Source organism: Lynx rufus, unplaced genomic scaffold (genome assembly GCF_022079265.1).
Source record: "Lynx rufus isolate CCGP_SWC_20201006 ecotype Redwood Valley unplaced genomic scaffold, mLynRuf1.p SCAF_23, whole genome shotgun sequence".
NCBI lineage: Eukaryota > Metazoa > Chordata > Mammalia > Carnivora > Felidae > Lynx > Lynx rufus.
This window is the reverse complement of record NW_025814838.1, coordinates 1,336,246-1,353,242: the sequence shown is the minus strand read 5'-3', so window position 1 is coordinate 1,353,242 and position 16,997 is coordinate 1,336,246. Positions and strand designations below refer to the sequence as shown.

Genomic DNA, 16,997 nt, shown 5'->3' with positions numbered 1-16,997 from the left:
CGGGGGCGCAGGCCAGGCTGGTTAGGTAAGCCACAGAGAGATACTAAAACAACCCCACAACAAACCAAATACTGTTTTTCATATACGTGAAGATATCCACTACAAGTGTATCCACTAAAGTTGCTAGAACCTAGAGAATGAAAACAATTCCACTGTCCAAAATGGGAGATTGATTAAACACATCATTTGACATTCACAGAATGAAAGGACCAATATGGCTTTAAAATTTTTTTTTTAATTTTTAAAATTTTTATGTGAGAGGGGCGCCTGGGTGGCGTAGTCGGTTAAGCGTCCGACTTCAGCCAGGTCACGATCTTCTCGCGGTCCGTGAGTTCGAGCCCCGCGTCGGGCTCTGGGCTGATGGCTCGGAGCCTGGAGCCTGTTTCCGATTCTGTGTCTCCCTCTCTCTCTGCCCCTCCCCCGTTCGTGCTCTGTCTCTCTCTGTCCCAAAAATAAATAAACGTTGAAAAAAAATTAAAAAAAATTTTATGTGAGAGACACAGAGAGAGAGAGAGACAGAGACAGAGACAGAGACAGACCATGAACAGGAGACAGGGGCAGAGGTCGAGAGAGAGAGAATCTCAAGCAGGCTTCATGCTCAATGGGGAGCCTGACACGGGGCTCCATCCCACGACACTGGGATCACAACCTGAGCCAAAATCAAGTCAGACCCTCAACCGACTGAGCCACCCAGGCACCCCTGGCTTTTAAAAATATAACATAGATCTGGGGTGCCTGGATGGTTCGGTTGCTTGAGCGTCCAGCTCTTGATTTCAGCTCAGGTTGTGATCCCAAAGTTGTGGGATTGAGCCCTGCATCAGGCTCCATACTGAGCTTGGAGCCTGCTTGGGATTCTCTCTCTGCCTCGCCCCCCCCCCCCCATCCCTTTCTCCTGCTCATGTACTCTCTCTCTCTAATAAACAAACAAACAAACAAACAAAGAAATAAAGAGTTTTAAATATATGGTAGATCCTAACATGAAGATCTGGACTAATCTTCAAGATTTATTATTAAGGAAGTGGAGATATCTTGTGTTCATGGAGAAGAAAACTCAGGATTGTAAAGATACCATTTTCTCCAAATTGATTTGTAAGAGTCAATACAATGCTACTAAACTTAAAACAGGATTTTTTTTATGAAACTCAACAAGTCAGTTAAAAAATATATAGGCAGTGGGGTGCCTGGCTGGCTCAGAAGAGCATGCGACTCTTGATCAGTAGGTCATGAGTTCAAGTCCCATGCTGGGTATAGGATTACTTTAAATAAATAAGTAAATAAATAAATAAATAAATAAGAGAGAGGGAGAGAGAGAGGAGTAAAGGGCTAAGAACAGGAAGATGTTTCTAAAGAAGAATAGAGAAGGCTTGTTCTCCCAGGATTGTTAAAAAGCTATAGTAATGAAGACAAGACAAGTTGGTGTTGGTAGCAATAGGAATTCACCAAAATCGATTAATGAATGTAAGAAGCTCTGACAAGTGATGGGGGGTGGCATAGCACATCAAAGAAGGGACTATTTGGGGCGCCTGGGTGGCTCAGTCAGTTGAGTGTCCGACTTCGGCTCGGGTCATGATCTCACGGTCCGTGAGTTCCAGCCCCGCATCAACCTCTGTGCTGACAGCTCGGAGCCTGGAGCCTGGAACCTGCTTCCGATTCTGTGTTTCCCTCTCTCTCTCTGCCCCTCCCCTGTTCGTGCTCTGTCTCTCTCTGTCTCAAAAATAAACATTAAAAAATTTTTTTAAAAAGGAGGGATTATTTGATAAGTGGAATTTCTAAAGGGAATTTCTTTCCAGACTTGGGGTAACAAAGAATCTCTTAATTAAAACACAAAAGAGTAATCATAAAAGAAAATATTAATAAATAAAAATATATTAAAATTAAAAGAATTAAATTATAAGCTACAGATTTGAAGAAGATATGTGCAAACACATGTAATCACTCAAGGATACATATCGAGATACTCTGAACACCTTCTGCAAATCAATAAAGAGCATTAAGCCCGTGAAAAACAATGGGTAAAAAACTTGAATATGCACGTGAGAGAAGAGGAAACATGGTTGAAAATCGCATGAAGAGATCCATGCTCAGCATCACTAGTAATCAAGGAAGTACAAGGCACAACAAGCTGCTTTACTGGTTTATATGCAGTCTGTGGCACAAATTAAGAAGTCAAATAACACCAGGCGTTGGAGAAGAGAAATACGTCTTCTGTACATAGGTGGTGGGAATGTATATCCATTCAGCCATTTTGGAAAGGCAGTTTATCATTTTCTTGTCAAATTGAATACTAACATACTTAAAACTCAGCAATTCCACTCTTGGGCAAATATCCAGGGGCAAGTGTTGCACCTGTGCTCCATGAGACATACATATGAATAATCATAACAGCAGTGAATAAATGGCAAAAAAAAAAATAATAACACACTACCAGCAAAAGAAAGAACTCAACTGCCCTTCAACGGAAGAATGGATAAATACAGGGGTGCCTGGGTGGCTCAGTTGGTTAAGCGTCCCACTTCAGCTCAGGTCATTATCTCACGGTTCATGAGTTCAAGCCCCGCATCAGGCTCTGTGCTGACAGCTCAGAACCTGGAGTCTGCTTCAGATTCTGTGTCTCCCTCTCTCTCTGCTCATGCCCTGCTCACACTCTGTCTCTCAAAAAGTGAATAAACATTTAAAAAATATTTAAAAATTAAAATAAAAACAAGTTTTTTTAATTCAGCACAGCTGATGTTTTCCAGCAGATGTTTGTTTTAAGAGCTTGCTAATTAGTGGTATTGATGAGGGAGGGGCAGGCAGGCACCCTTCATACCCTGCTGGTGGCAGAAAAGTGCAGCTACTTTGGAGGACAATATTTAGTAGTGTCTATGGATATCTTAGATGCACATATTCTGATCTAGCAAGTCTCTTCCACTTTAAGAATTTTCTTTATAGGGGTGCTTGACTGGCTCAGTCAGTAGAGCACGAGACTCTCAATCTCAGGGTCATGAGTTCAAACGCTATGGTGGGCATAAAGATTACTTTAAAAAAAAAAGAATTTACAGATTCACTTGTACAGCTCAAGATCAAGTGTAGAAGGTTGCTCATCATAGCGCAGTACAAAGTTAGCTACACACATGGTATATCCACCTATATTCAGCACCTATTTAAAAGTAAGAGATAAGTCTGTATGCATCAACCTGGAGAGACATTACACCTATTGAGTGTAAAAAGGCAAAATGTAGAACAATATATATAGTATGACATCATTTGCAGGCACAAAGACACAGATACTCATGGAAAATTGCTAAGCAAATGCAAACAACTGTTAACACCGGTGCCTTCTGGGGAGTGGAATTGAAAAGGTGAAGGGAAGGACATACTTTCTGTTTTATATTTAATACTGGATTTTATTTTTTATGAAGAGCATACACTTATTACTGCTATAATAAAAAAATTTAGGGGCGCCTGGGTGGCTCAGTTGGTTAAGCGTCCAACTCTTTGTTTCGGCTCAGGTCATGATCTCACAGTTCGTGAGTTCCAGCCCCAAGTCGGACTCTGTCCTGACAGTGTGGAGCCTGCTCCGGATTCTATCTCTCTCCCTCTCTCTGCCCCTCCCCTGCTCATGCGTGCATGCTCTCTCTCTCTCTCTCTCTCTAAACAAATAAATTTAAAAAATCTAATTTAGAAGTTCAAAACAAAATATTATATGTCAATTATATCTCAGTAAAGCTGGGGCTAGTTCATAAATTATAAAGAAGCAATGTGGTCCACCTGGCTGGCTCAGTCAGTGGAGCATGTGACTTGATCTTGGTCTTGGGGCTGTGAGTTCAAGCCCCATGTTGGGTGTAGAGATTACTTAAAATCTTTAAAGAAGAAGAAGAAGAAGAAGAAGAAGAGTAAAGAGAAGCAATTTTTTTGTTAAGGAAAAAAAAATTTAAAGAAAATACAGAAGCATATGAGGAAGAAAAGATGAGTTTTTGCCTTCTTATCCTGAACAAGATGTCACATTTAACAGTTTGGGGTATAATCTTTTAAAATTTTTGTCTGCTTGTGTGTGTATTTATATATACATATATATGTATATGTATATATATATATACACACATATATTTTATTTTTTCAAAATGAATCATCTAGGAAGTACCTGGGTGGCTCATTCAGTTGAGCATCGACTTTAGCTCAGGTCATTATCTCATGGTTTGTAAGTTTGAGGCCCGCATCAGGCTCGCTGCTGTCAGTGCAGAGCCTGCTTCTGATCCTCTCTCTCTCTCTCTCTCTGCCCCTCCCCCACTTGAACTCTCTCTCTTAGAAATAAATAAAACATTAAAAAAATGGAATCATCTATGTTGTTAGTTTTTTTTTTACATTTTACCATGTCAACAGTTTATCTCTACAATATCATTTATTTCCAAAACCAGAAATAATTGTACATTTTTCTGATTAGACAAGTGTGATTCACAAAGAAAATATCTCTATAACTGTGTTGCTAAATAAGAAATGCAAGTTGTAGGACAATATGTACAGTATTATCTCATTTTTGTTTAAAAAAAGGAAGAAAACAGAACGTGTGTGTGTCTGTGTGTGTGTGTGTGTGAGAGAGAGAGAGAGAGAGAGAAGGTCTGAAAAACCAGTCTATGAGGATAGCCATTAAACTCTGTTCAGAGTATTTAAGTGTGGGGGAGATTGCAATGAGGTGGCTTGGGATATTTATAGTGCATTGCTTTCATAATAATGATGCATGTATGTGATCACAATTGTTTTAAAACTTCAGACAAGCATACAAAAATCTGAAATTATCTCTAAATCCTACCACTCAGAGATACCCCCAGTCAATATACTAGTGCACATGCTTTCTTCTTTTCTTCTTTGCCTATAGAAACATATTCATCCTCTCAATTTATAAACTGGAATCCTACAAAATATACTACTCAGGAGGCTCCTGGGTGGCTCAGTGGGTTAGGTGTCTGACTTCGGCTTAGGTCATGACCTCACAGTTTGTGAGTTCGAGCCCTGTGTCGGGCTCTGTCCTGACAGCTCAGAGCCTGGAGCCTGCTTCAGATTCTGTGTCTCCTTCTCTCTCTGCCCCTCACCCCTTATGCTCTGTCTCTGTCTCTCTTTCTCTCTCTCAAAAATAAACATTAAAAAAAACCCACACAACTCTGTGCCCTGCTGTTTTCAATATGTTCCATGTCAGTACATCATTGTAATGACTACACATTATGCCATCATAACAACCATCCCATAATTTAATCATTCGATCCCTTGCTTTTGACGTTTTGTAAACTTTTTAATTGTAAAGTGTAACACACATTAGAAGAATGTATAAAATACATGTATTTTTTAAAAAGAGTAATAATTATAAAGCAAACATTTATGTTATCTCTTCACCAGAAAATTTATTTATTTATTTATTTGAGAGAGCTCGAGGGAGGGAGAGGGGCAGAGGGAGAGACAGAGAGAGAGAGAGAGAGGGAGGTAATCTTTTTTTCTTCTTTTTTTTTAACGTTTATTTATTTTTGAGACAGAGAGACAGAGCATGAATGGGGGAGGGTCAGAGAGAGAGAGACACACACACAGAATCTGAAACAGGCTCCAGGCTCTGAGCTGTCAGCACAGAGCCCGTCGCGGGGCTCGAACCCACGGACCGCGAGATCATGACCTGAGCCGAAGTCGGACGCTTAACCGACTGAGCCACCCAGGCGCCCCGAGGGGGAGGGAATCTTAAGCAGACTCCATGCTCATTGCGGCACCTGACTCAGGGTTCAATCTCACAACCATGAGATCACGAGCCAAAATCAAGAGTCGAATGCTTAAACGACTGTGCCACCCAGGGGCCTCTAGAAACATTTTAAAATTGTTTTGGGGGCGCCTGGGTGGCTTGGTCTGTTGAGTGGTTGACTCTTGATTTCCACTCAGGTCATGATCTCACAGTTCATGGGATAGAGCCCTGTGTGGAGCTCTGTGCTGACAGCAGGAAACCTGCTTGGGATTCTCCCCACCGCCCCGCTCCTTCCCTGCTTGCGCGTGCTCTCTCTCTCTCTCTCTCTCAAAATAAATAAACAAACATTTAAAATGTTTTTTAACTTAGAATGCAAAGTATTTTATTTTTAAACTTCTAAATTTGAAAACAAAACAGCCTCGGTTAAATAATAGTTTTTCCAAAGCTCAATGTGCTCATTTGGAGTTCCATTTTTCTGCTTGCAGCACAAAACAACTTCCTACAACTCCTAGGCAGGAACACTACTGTTTTTGATGATCTGTGATTGGATGAAGGGATCAATCTCAGTTGGTAATATACTTTTTTCCCCCCTTGGTAAGGGCTTAAAAAATTTCCAGAACAGATGCATTTTTCTAGTCTTGCACACAGACACTTTGATTCCAAATGTCTCCTGAGAGGCATATACCATATACAGAAACCCATGTTCGTTTCTCACGTTCACATACTTCAGAAATCGGCGTGGACACACTCACCGTGCTGTGTCCATTCACTAACAGGAAGAACGCCTGATGAGCCTCCTAATGATCTTGAGGAGCTCACGCAGGTTGACGTGATCAGGTACAAGGAACTTGGTTCTGTCCAGTACAGGAAGTTGCTTCTCACCCTTGAATCGGGTCTGTTATCACCGGGATGTTCGTAAGATGCGGCTCTCAGATAAGTCGGACATGTACTCTTTGTTGGAAGGTGCTGCGCTGCTTGAAGGTCTTCTCCGACGGCACTGCGCGGGAGGTGAGGTGGAGGGTCCCGGCTCTTCCACGCGGCGGCGGTGGCGCAGACTCGAACTGTTAGAAATTGTTTTTAAGTTTAGGGGCACCTGGGTGGTGCACTGCTCAGGGTGGAGGGATCGAGCCCTGCAACAGGTTCCGTGCTGAGCGTGGAGCCTGCTTAGGATTCTGTCTCTCCCTTTCTCTCTCTCTGCCTACCCCCACTGCTCGTGAGCTCTCTCTCTCTCTCTCAAAACAAACAAAAAACTACAATATTTTAAAAAAAAATTTTTTTTTCAACATTTATTTATTTTTGGGACAGAGAGAGACAGAGCATGAACGGGGGAGGGGCAGAGAGAGAGGGAGACACAGAATCGGAAACAGGCTCCAGGCTCCGAGCCATCCGCCCAGAGCCTGACGCGGGGCTCGAACTCACAGACCGCGAGATCGTGACCTGGCTGAAGTCGGACGCTTAACCGACTGCGCCACCCAGGCGCCCCAAAACTACAATATTTTTCAAGTTTATTTACTTTGAGAGAGAGAGTGCGAGAGTGCAATGGGGGAGGGGCAGAGAGAGAGAGAGAGAGAGAGAGAGAGAGAGAATCCCAAGCAGGCTCTGCACAGCCACCACAGTGCCCAATGGAGGGCTGGAGCCTACAGACCACAAGATCATGACCTGAGCTAAGATGGACTCTCAACTGACTGAGCCACCCAGCACCGCCCCCCAATTGTCTTTTTAAAACATTTTTAATGTTTTATTTTTTTTAACGTTTATTTATTTTTGAGACAGAGAGAGACAGAGCATGAACGGGGGAGGGTCAGAGAGAGGGAGACACAGAATCTGAAACAGGCTGTCAGCACAGGGCCCGTCGCGGGGCTCGAACTCACCGACTGCGAGATCATGACCTGAGCCGAAGTCGGCCGCTTAACCGACTGAGCCACCCAGGCGCCCCCCAAAATTTTTAATGTTTTTAATGTTTATTTTTGAGAGAAAGACAGACAGACAGACAGTGAGTGGGGGAGGGTCAGAGAGAGAGAGGGAGACACAGAATCTGAAGCAGGCTTTAGGCTCCAGAGCTGTCAGCACAGGGCCAGAGGTGGGCTCCAACTCAGGAGCGTGAGATCGTGACCTGAGCTGTAATTGGATGCTTAACCAACTGAGCCACTTAGGTGCTCAAAAATTGTTAAGTTTAAAAAAAATGAGAAAAGCACAATGAACACCTGTGTACTTTTCTCCTAGGATTAACAAACATGAATTCTGTTATTTTTTACTTCCTTTTTTTAAATTAACAAGACAACAAAATATAATGTGTTTTATTCTTTTAAAAATTAAACAATTTGTTTTTATTTTTATAAGTAATCTCTACACCGTATGTGGGACTTGAACTCACAACCAAGAGATCAAGAGCCACATGCTCCACTGACTTAGCCAGCCAGGCACCACAGAATTTATTTTATTCTAACACCTTTAAAATTTATTTTTATTTTTTATTTTAGAGAGAGGGGAGGGGCAGAAGGAGAGAGAGAGAGAATCCTAGGGAGGCTCCACAGTCAGCTGTGTGTTGGGCTCGATCCCTTGACCCAGTATCACCACGAACAGAAATCAAGAGTGGGATGCTCAACCGACAGAGCCACCCAAGTGCCCCATTCTAACACCTTTTTTAGAATAAAGTACTTGATGTTCACTCTTTTGTGAATACTTCAATGGACCAAGCCCAGTATTGACCTCAGCTCAATAGTCTCTTTTTGAGGTTTCAATAGCATTAGAGTTGGTCCTTTTAGTGAAGGTTCTTGTGTCTTTCCAACAAGACTTCATTAATCTTTGAAAAATTCTTGCCTCCAGAAGATATTATAGACTCACCTTGTACCTTTCAGCGTTAGTCACAGACTCGGCCTTTTCTGCAACTAGCCCTTTTTCCTTTTAGAGACTATAATCTGGATGCTAAAATGCATTGTTGAAGTGCAGAATTGTCAGAATAAATGCAACTTGACAAATACAGGCAAAGTTCTCTTTGCTCTGAGAAATTATTGTGATCACTTTTACATTTCCCTGTTTATCATGAGGGTAACCGTCTTTTCGACATATTTACTGGCCACCTGAGTTTCCTTTGCCTCCCAACTGCTGCTTCTTTGATCGTTTTTTCTGTCGTTAAACTTTTATGTCATGCCCAGGGGCGCCAGGCTGGGTTAGTAAACACAGCATACGACTCTTAATCTCAGGACTCTTAATCTCAGGGTCGTGAGGTGAGTTCAAGCCCCTTGTTGGGCGTGGAGCCTAGTTAAAATAAAATTTGAAAAGTCTCATGTCCTATCCATTTTTTTCCGTTTCTAAATAATGCTGTGATGAACATCTTTGTACATGCATATTTGCTCATCTTACTGACTCATTCCCTAGAGTGAGTTTCTAACATGGAATTTCTGGGGCAAAAGATATATATTAAATTTACAATTTTTTTCTTTTTAAGAAACAATCTTTTAAAACTCAAAAAAAAAAAGATGCGTACATGTACACTCCCCCTTCAGCAGCCTGTGATCGCCTGTCTTCCCACACCCTTTCTAGAACTGAGTGCCACAATTTTAGTTTCCTTCTTTGAGGGTTGGGGAGGTTTTCAGTTGGGGTGTTTGCTTAAGATTCAACATGTAAAGTCCCTGCACAGCGTTGGCTGTGTTCTCAAGAGGTCCCAGTCCTCTCAGAGAGAAGAGACGTGTTCTAGCAGCTCCCCACCCTCTCCTAGCCTCCTGGGACCTCAGCTACTTTACAGCTGCCTTCCGGAAGCTCCTCTCAGAGGTCCCCCCGGAAGAGCTGTTTGCTAAATCTGGCAACCCTACCCCCAGGTTCCCGTTCTACTCCCACCTAAACTGCAGCAGTCGCCTCCAGATCTCACCCCTACAGTCCATTCTCGACATGGCCTCTGCTCAAAGCCGTCCTGCTACACTCAGAATTCCATGGGAACTCCTTAGGTTGGCCTTCAAAGCCCCCACCAAATCCAGGCCTGACCCTTCACTCAGACCTCACTGCCAACTGTTCCCCCGTCCCCTGCAGCCCCCTGGGCCTCCTGGTTGTTTCCTGTTAGGATAAGCTGGGCTGGCCTCAGAGTCTTTGTATTTATTTACCTCTGCTTAGAATGCTTTTTCCCCAAAGCATTCTCTGTTCAGATGTCACCACACCAGAGAGGGCCTTGCCAGACCCCCTTGTCTAAAACAGCACCTCCCATGCCCCAAACCTGCTTTATTTTTTTTTTTCATAACACACAGTACCGCTCATTATTTTATACTTTGACTTGCCTGATGTGTTTGTTCTTTGCTTTCCCTCACCAGGAATGTAAGATTGATAAAAGCTGGAACTGAGAGCATTTTCCTGGTGTGTTTTTCCAGTATTATCTCCCTGGTGCCTAGGATGATGCCTGGCACTTCTCAGACCTGGATCTGACAGGCTGTCCTGCACAGCAGTTAAGGGGATACCCGCGAGTCACTTTCTCTGGGTTCAAGCCCCTGCTCTGTTTGCTGCTTCCCAGCTGTGTCACTTGGAACAAATGACTTAACCATCCTTTGTACCATCTGTAAAACAGGGATGATAATCTACTTTAATTGGGTTATTGTGAGGGTGAGGGCAGGCCAAGCTCTGCCTTCTTTTTTTCTTTTCTTTTCTTTTTTTAAAAGTAGCCTCCACATTCAATGAATGTGGGGCTTTCACTCACGTCCCTGAGATCAGGAGTCACATGCTCTACCGACTGAGCCAACCAGGGGCCCCAATTGGATCATTGTGAGAATTAAACTAGTTAAATCATGTAAGAACATAGGCTGGTGTTCAGTGTTTGTCACTATTATAGTTTTTGAGTGGATTTAACACATGGGTTATTGCTATCATACACACAGGCAAATATCAACCAATCTCTATCTATTGATATTTAGTATGTACCTGTCACTCCCCCAGACAATGGGTATAGGCTCATACACAGAAGTTAACAAGACAAATGTGACCTCTCTCTTACCATGAGTCTCCGGGAACTCAAGTAATTATTCCTAGTTTTAAAGTGTTGAGAGGCAACAAAGCACAGAATTTTTCAGGAGATACAACTTAGTCTGAGGGCCAGGAAGAGATTCTGGAGGCAGTGATGTTACTCTGTAAGTTCTGACTGGGTGGAGAGGAAAGAGAGAACCATGTGTGAGGAAGCCCAGAGTGGAGAAGAGCCTATACAGCAGGATGGCCAGTGTGGCTGGAGTGCAGGGGCTGGGAGAGAGAAAGCTGGAGGATCTGGCAGGGACTACCATGCGGGGTTTTGGTGGCCTCAGAAAGGGGTTTCATGGGAGCTATGAAAGGACTCAAAGTTGGAGAGTGACTGTCAGCTAAGCAGTTAGCACAGTTTCCCTGGCTGGTGCTGTTCAATGACCTCCAGAGATCACCTTGTCTAAAATGGCACATCTCCTGCTGCCCCCCCCCATCTCTGTCTCTCTGCACCTGATTTATTACGTCATAAGCCCTGACATTCTCTCATACTGTCTTATGCTGGTTCTGGATTCACCCATACTGGAATGGAAACCACCACAAAAGCTGGGACTTTGGGGAGGGGGAGAAACTGGCTGCAGGGAGACTGATTAGGAAGTTGGTGTAGATGGCCCCAGCTCTAGAACTTGTACTTGCTAGGAGGGTTAGGATCAGCCAGCCGTCTGGATGGTAGAGAGCAGGAGGCTAGAGGACTTGACAGCTTGAAGCCTCATTTGCATAGCACTTTACAGAAGACTGAGAAAAAGGCAATTGTCCCTATCAAAGAATGGAGTGTGGAGGCAGAGATAAGGGTAGTGAGGAAGGGGGACTAAAGTCCAGCAGTCTCAAGGTGCCTGGCTGGCTCAGTTGGTGGAGCATGTAATTCCAGTTCTCAGGGTCATGAGTTCAAGCCCCACATTAGCTGCAGAGCTTACTTCAAAGAAAGTCCCAGCAGTCCCAAAAAGCCAGTTCTTGGTACTGTCCTTGCTTTTAAGTCATCAAAGGCTAAGGATCAGGTGTGGGGCTGGGGAGAACTAGAATAGAGAAATATTAAGATGTAACTGACACATCTGGTGGCTGGATGTGGGGCATGAGGGAAAGGGAAGGTGATGGCTACGTTTCTAGTTTAAGTAACCGGGTGGATACTGGTGCCATCGCCTCAGAGCAGATTTTGTGGTTCAACTCATGAGTTCAGTTATGGATGTATGAGTCTGAGGTGCCTGGGAGACCAGGAGGAATCTAGGAGTTAGATGGGAATGCAAGTTCTGAGCTAGGGAGAGTGCTTGGTTTAAGAGATGATAATTGGAATGCACAGTGAAATCATGACAAGATGCCTTTTTCTTATGAGATCTCTTTAGGCAAATTACCAGAAATGCTTACATGCAAATGCTTTCTGGTTGCAAGCTGGCTTCTCCACTTTACCTACACTGCTCTATAACCCCCAGATACTTCTAGCAATGGAGGGTACCTGTAAAGAAGGGGTCCAGAAGCTAAGCTTCCTTAGCTTCAGGGTATCTGTCTCTGCCCTTGTGGATGTGTTGGATGAGATTGAGGGGACAATCTTGAGGAATGCCTACAATTGATGGAGGGGTCCAGGAGAAGTGGCCTGTGAGGGAGACTGAGAGGGAGCATTCAGGGAGGTAGGAGGTAGAGGAGACTGGGGAAAGCTTCACAGAAGGCAAGAAGAATGGCTGTTTAAAGGATCGTTATCATCAGCAATCAACTGTCTGCCAAGTTCTGCTAATTCTTCTCTGCAGAGTCTCTCCCTCTATCTCCACTGCCACCTCCTGGCCAATAGTCCCCATTACAACTGGGTAATTCTTTTGGCTTCTCTATTTCCAGCCTCTAGTGGAGCCTGGATCATGCCAATCCCTCCTCAACAACTTTCAGTAGCTCCCTGTCACCTCCGAACTAATCCCCCGCTACCTAGCCTGGCATGCTGGGCCTTTGGCCACCTAGTTCCAGGTGACTTATCTGTCTCAGTCTGCTCCCTCATAAAAAAGAATAAGCTCACATATTCACTATCCCCCCAACCCTCAACCTTGTTGCGTCTATGTCATCTTCCTGAAGTGCCCACCCTGTAAGCCTAAATTTTTCAAGGCTAGGCTCAAACGACATCTCATGTACCCACTGGATTGGACCTTACCTTTGACCACCTCCTTTTGTGGCATCAGAAACACTGCCCTGATTTTTACCAAGCTCACAGATCATCCCCCGATGAGACTAAATTCTTGAGAGTAGAGACTATCATCTTCCCTCCTGTCTCTCCCATTTAACCTGGCACAGGGCCTGACACTCAGTGGGCAGAGAAAATGCTGGTCAGGAGAGCATACCCACTACCACTCGTGTGTAGAACAAGAGGTCTCAGATTCAACTGCCTCCGGGATCCAGACAGATAGGACAAATGCATGAAGTTGCTCAGTGCAAGACAATTGGGAATGGTGGGGCCTATGGCAAATAGGAGTCTTCATTTTTCTGCCTAACGTATTACTAACATTCAGAACATTATATAAATCTGAAAACTGAACTTGACCTGAAGATCATGAGTTTCAGACTCTGAAATATGGGTCCAAAATACGCCCCTGCATTAAGGTGGTTCTTTAGAGCTTTCAAAGCAATTTTATATCAACAACTCCATCTCCACCTTATATGTGAGAAAAATGTGGCTCAGAGAAATGAGGTGCTTAAGGAGATATAGCAAGGAATTAGTAGCACAAGGCGAGGTCCAACCCATTCAGACTCTGGCCTGGCCTACTGTCTTCTGCAGGTGTTGGGAAGAGGGTCTAAAAAGATGGGCTTCATCCACTTTTTAAAACTTAAGACTAGTTTTTTAGGACAATATTACGTTCACAGCATTGAGGGGAAGGTACAGAGGTTTCCTATATACTCCCCATCCCAACACATGCACTTTTCCTCCATTCTCAACATCCTCCATGACGGTGGGACATTTGTTATAATTGATGAACCTACATTGACACACCATAATCACCCAAAGTCCGTGATTTACATTATAGTTCACTCTTGGTGTTGTACAGTTTATGGGTTTAGACAAATGGACAATGACTTGTATCCACCATTATGGTATCATAGAGAGTATTTTCTGCCCTAAAACCCCTCTGTCCTCCTATTCATCCCTCCCTCACTGACTCCTGACAATCACTGATCTTGTTAGTCTCCGTAGTTTTGCCTTTTCCATAACGTTATACAGTTGGAATGATACAGTAGGTAGCCTTTTCATATTGGCTTCTTTCACTTAATAATATGCATTTAAGTTTCCTTCATGTTTCTTGATGGCTCAACAGCTCACTTCTTTTTAGTGCTGAATAATATTCCACTGTCTGCATGTATCACAGTTTGTTTATCCATTCACCTACTGAAGGCCACCTTGGTTGCTTCCAAGTTGTGGTATTTGGAATAAAACTGTATAAACATTTGTGTGCAGGTTTTTCTGTGGACAGAAGTGTTTTTTTTTTCAACTCCTTTGGGAATAAAAAAAGGACCATGACTGCTGGTTTGTATGGGAAGACTATGTTTACTTTTGAACAGTTAAAAAATTTTTTCTAATGTGTTTTTATTTTTGAGAGAGAGAGAGGGGGGGAGGGGCAGAGACAGAGACAGAATCAGAAGCAGGCTCCAGGCTCTTGAGCTGTCAGCACAGGACTCGAACCCACAAGCCCTGAGATCATGACCTGAGCCAAAGTCGGACACTTAACCGACTGAGCCACCCAGGCACCTGAGTATGTTTACTTTTTTTTTTTTAATTTTTTTTTCAACGTTTATTTATTTTTGGGACAGAGAGAGACAGAGCATGAACGGGGGAGGGGCAGAGAGAGAGGGAGACACAGAATTGGAAACAGGCTCCAGGCTCCGAGCCATCAGCCCAGAGCCCGACGCGGGGCTCGAACTCACGGACCGCGAGATCGTGACCTGGCTGAAGTCGGACGCTTAACCGACTGCGCCACCCAGGCGCCCCTAGTATGTTTACTTTTGTAAGAAACCAGCAAACCATCTTCCAAAGTGGCTGCACTGTTCCCACCAGCAATGAATGAGAGTTCCCACTGCTCCACATCCTCCTCAGCATTTGCTGTTGTCAGCGTCCTGAATCTTGGTCATTCTAATAGACATGTAGTAATATCTCATGTGGAGCATCTTTTCATATGTTTATTTGCCATCTGTGTGTCTTCTTTGGTGAGGTGTTTGCTATCTTTGGCCCATTTTTTAATCAGGGTGTTTTCTTATTACTGTGTTTTAAGAATTCTTGGAATATTTTTGAATATTCCTTTACCAGATGTTTTTTATAAATATTCTCTCCCAGTCTGTGTCTTGTCTTCAGCTCAGGTCACGATCTTGCGGTCCTTGAGTTCGAGCCCCGCGTCAGGCTCTGGGCTGATGGCCCAGAGCCTGGAGCCTGCTTCCGATTCTGAGTCTCCCTCTCTCTCTGCCCCTCCCCCGTTCATGCTCTGTCTCTCTCTGTCTCAAAAATAAATAAATGTTAAAAAAATTAAAGTAAAAAGGCGTCAATACCATAGCCAAGGTCATCTAGGTTTTCTCCTATGTTATCTTCGAAATTTTTTTAATGTTTATTTATTTTTGAGAGAGAGAGAGAGAGAAAGAGAGAGAGACAGAACATGAGTAGGGGAGGGACAGAGAGAGAGAGGGAGACACAGAATTCGAAGCAGGCTCCAGGCTCTGAGCTGTCAGCACAGAGCCTGATGAGGGGCTTGAACTCATGGACTGCGAGATCACGACCTGAGCTGATGTCGGACGCTCAACCAACTAAGCCAACCAGGCCCCCCCACTCCTATGTTATCTTCTAAGAGTTTCACAGTTTTGCTCTTTACATTTAGGTCTGTGATTCATTTTGAGTTAATTTTTGTGAAGGGATGTAAGGTCTGTGTCCAGACTAACATTTTTGCTTGTGCATGTCCAGTTGTTCTAGCTCCATTTGTTGAAAAGAGTAGTTAATTTTTTTTTTAATTTGAGAGAGAGAGAGAGAGAGAGAGAGAGAGAGTGAAAGCAGGAGAGAGGGGCAGAGGGAGAGAGAGAATCCCAAGAAGGCTCCACGTTCAGCATGGAGCCTGATGTGGGACTTGATCCCAGGACCCCGGGATCGTGACCTGAGCTGAAATCAAGAGTTGGATGTTCAACCAACTGAGCCACCCAGGCACCCTGGACAGAGCATTTTTGCTCCATTGTATTCTTTGCTCCTTTGTCCAGATCAGTTGACCATATCAATATGGGTCTATAACTGGGCTCTCTATTCTGTTCTAGTGATCTATTTGTCTATTCTTTTGCTAATATCACTCTGTCTTGATTACTGCAGCTTTATAGTAAGTCTTGAAGTCAGGTAGTATCAGTCTTCCAACTTTGTTCTCCTTCAATAATATCTTGGCTATTCTGGGTCTTTTGCCTTCTGATATAAACTTTAGAATCAGTTTGTTGATATTCACAAAATAACTTGCCGGGATTTTGATTGGGATTGCACCAAATCTATAAATCAAGTTGGGAAGAACTGACATCTTGACAATATTGAGTCTTCATCGTTCACTTTTCATTCAACCAAGATTTCATTTGGCAAATGGAACAATCTCCTTTTCACAGGATTGTCTGAAATATGTTTCATCATTCAGTAATTATCTAGAGTACTATAAACCTGTGACAATGCCCCTGCTCTCAGGGAGCTTACCTTTTGGGGGGAGGGGAAGACAATAAACAAGGATACAAGTATATCAGTAATTGCAAGTAAGTGTTGTAAAGAAAGCGTGTAATACGGAGTGACTGGCAGTCAAAGGGCTATTTAATGTCAGGAACTTCTCTGAGGAGGCAACATTTGAACTAAGACCGTCATGAAAAGGGAGAGCTAGCCATGAGAAAAAATGTCAGAGGGAACAATAAAGATGAAGGCTCTGGAAGCAGAAATTGATGGATGTTTTGGAGCAGGGCATGATGGCTACAGTATAGCAAACAAGGGGTAAATGAGGTTTTTTAAAAAAAGTAGGCAGGGGTCCTATCTTGTAGGGTTATTTATTTTTAAAATTTAAGTATCAAATACATGCTTTGAGGTATATAAAGTATACAAACTTTAAGCGCGCTCAGTGAATGTTTACACCTGTATATATACCCATGGAAATGACCTCATCCACATTAAGATGTGGAATAACGGTCAGCAGACTTTTTTTGTAAAGTACCAGATAGAAAATTGTTGACTTTGTGGGCCTGTGGCCTCTGTTGCAACTACTCAGCTCTGGTACTGTAGCAGGAAAGCAGCTATAGATGCCATGTAAATGAATGGGTATGGTGGGGTTCTGATAAACCCTTAGTTATGGACACT

At 43.4% G+C, this 16,997-nt stretch overlaps 1 pseudogene; it reads right to left on the bottom strand.

Annotated features, from left to right (window-relative positions):
• Nucleotides 1–6,206: 6,206 nt before the first annotated feature.
• Nucleotides 6,207–9,588, bottom strand: LOC124518015 (microtubule-associated proteins 1A/1B light chain 3B-like; annotated as a pseudogene).
• Nucleotides 9,589–16,997: the final 7,409 nt, after the last annotated feature.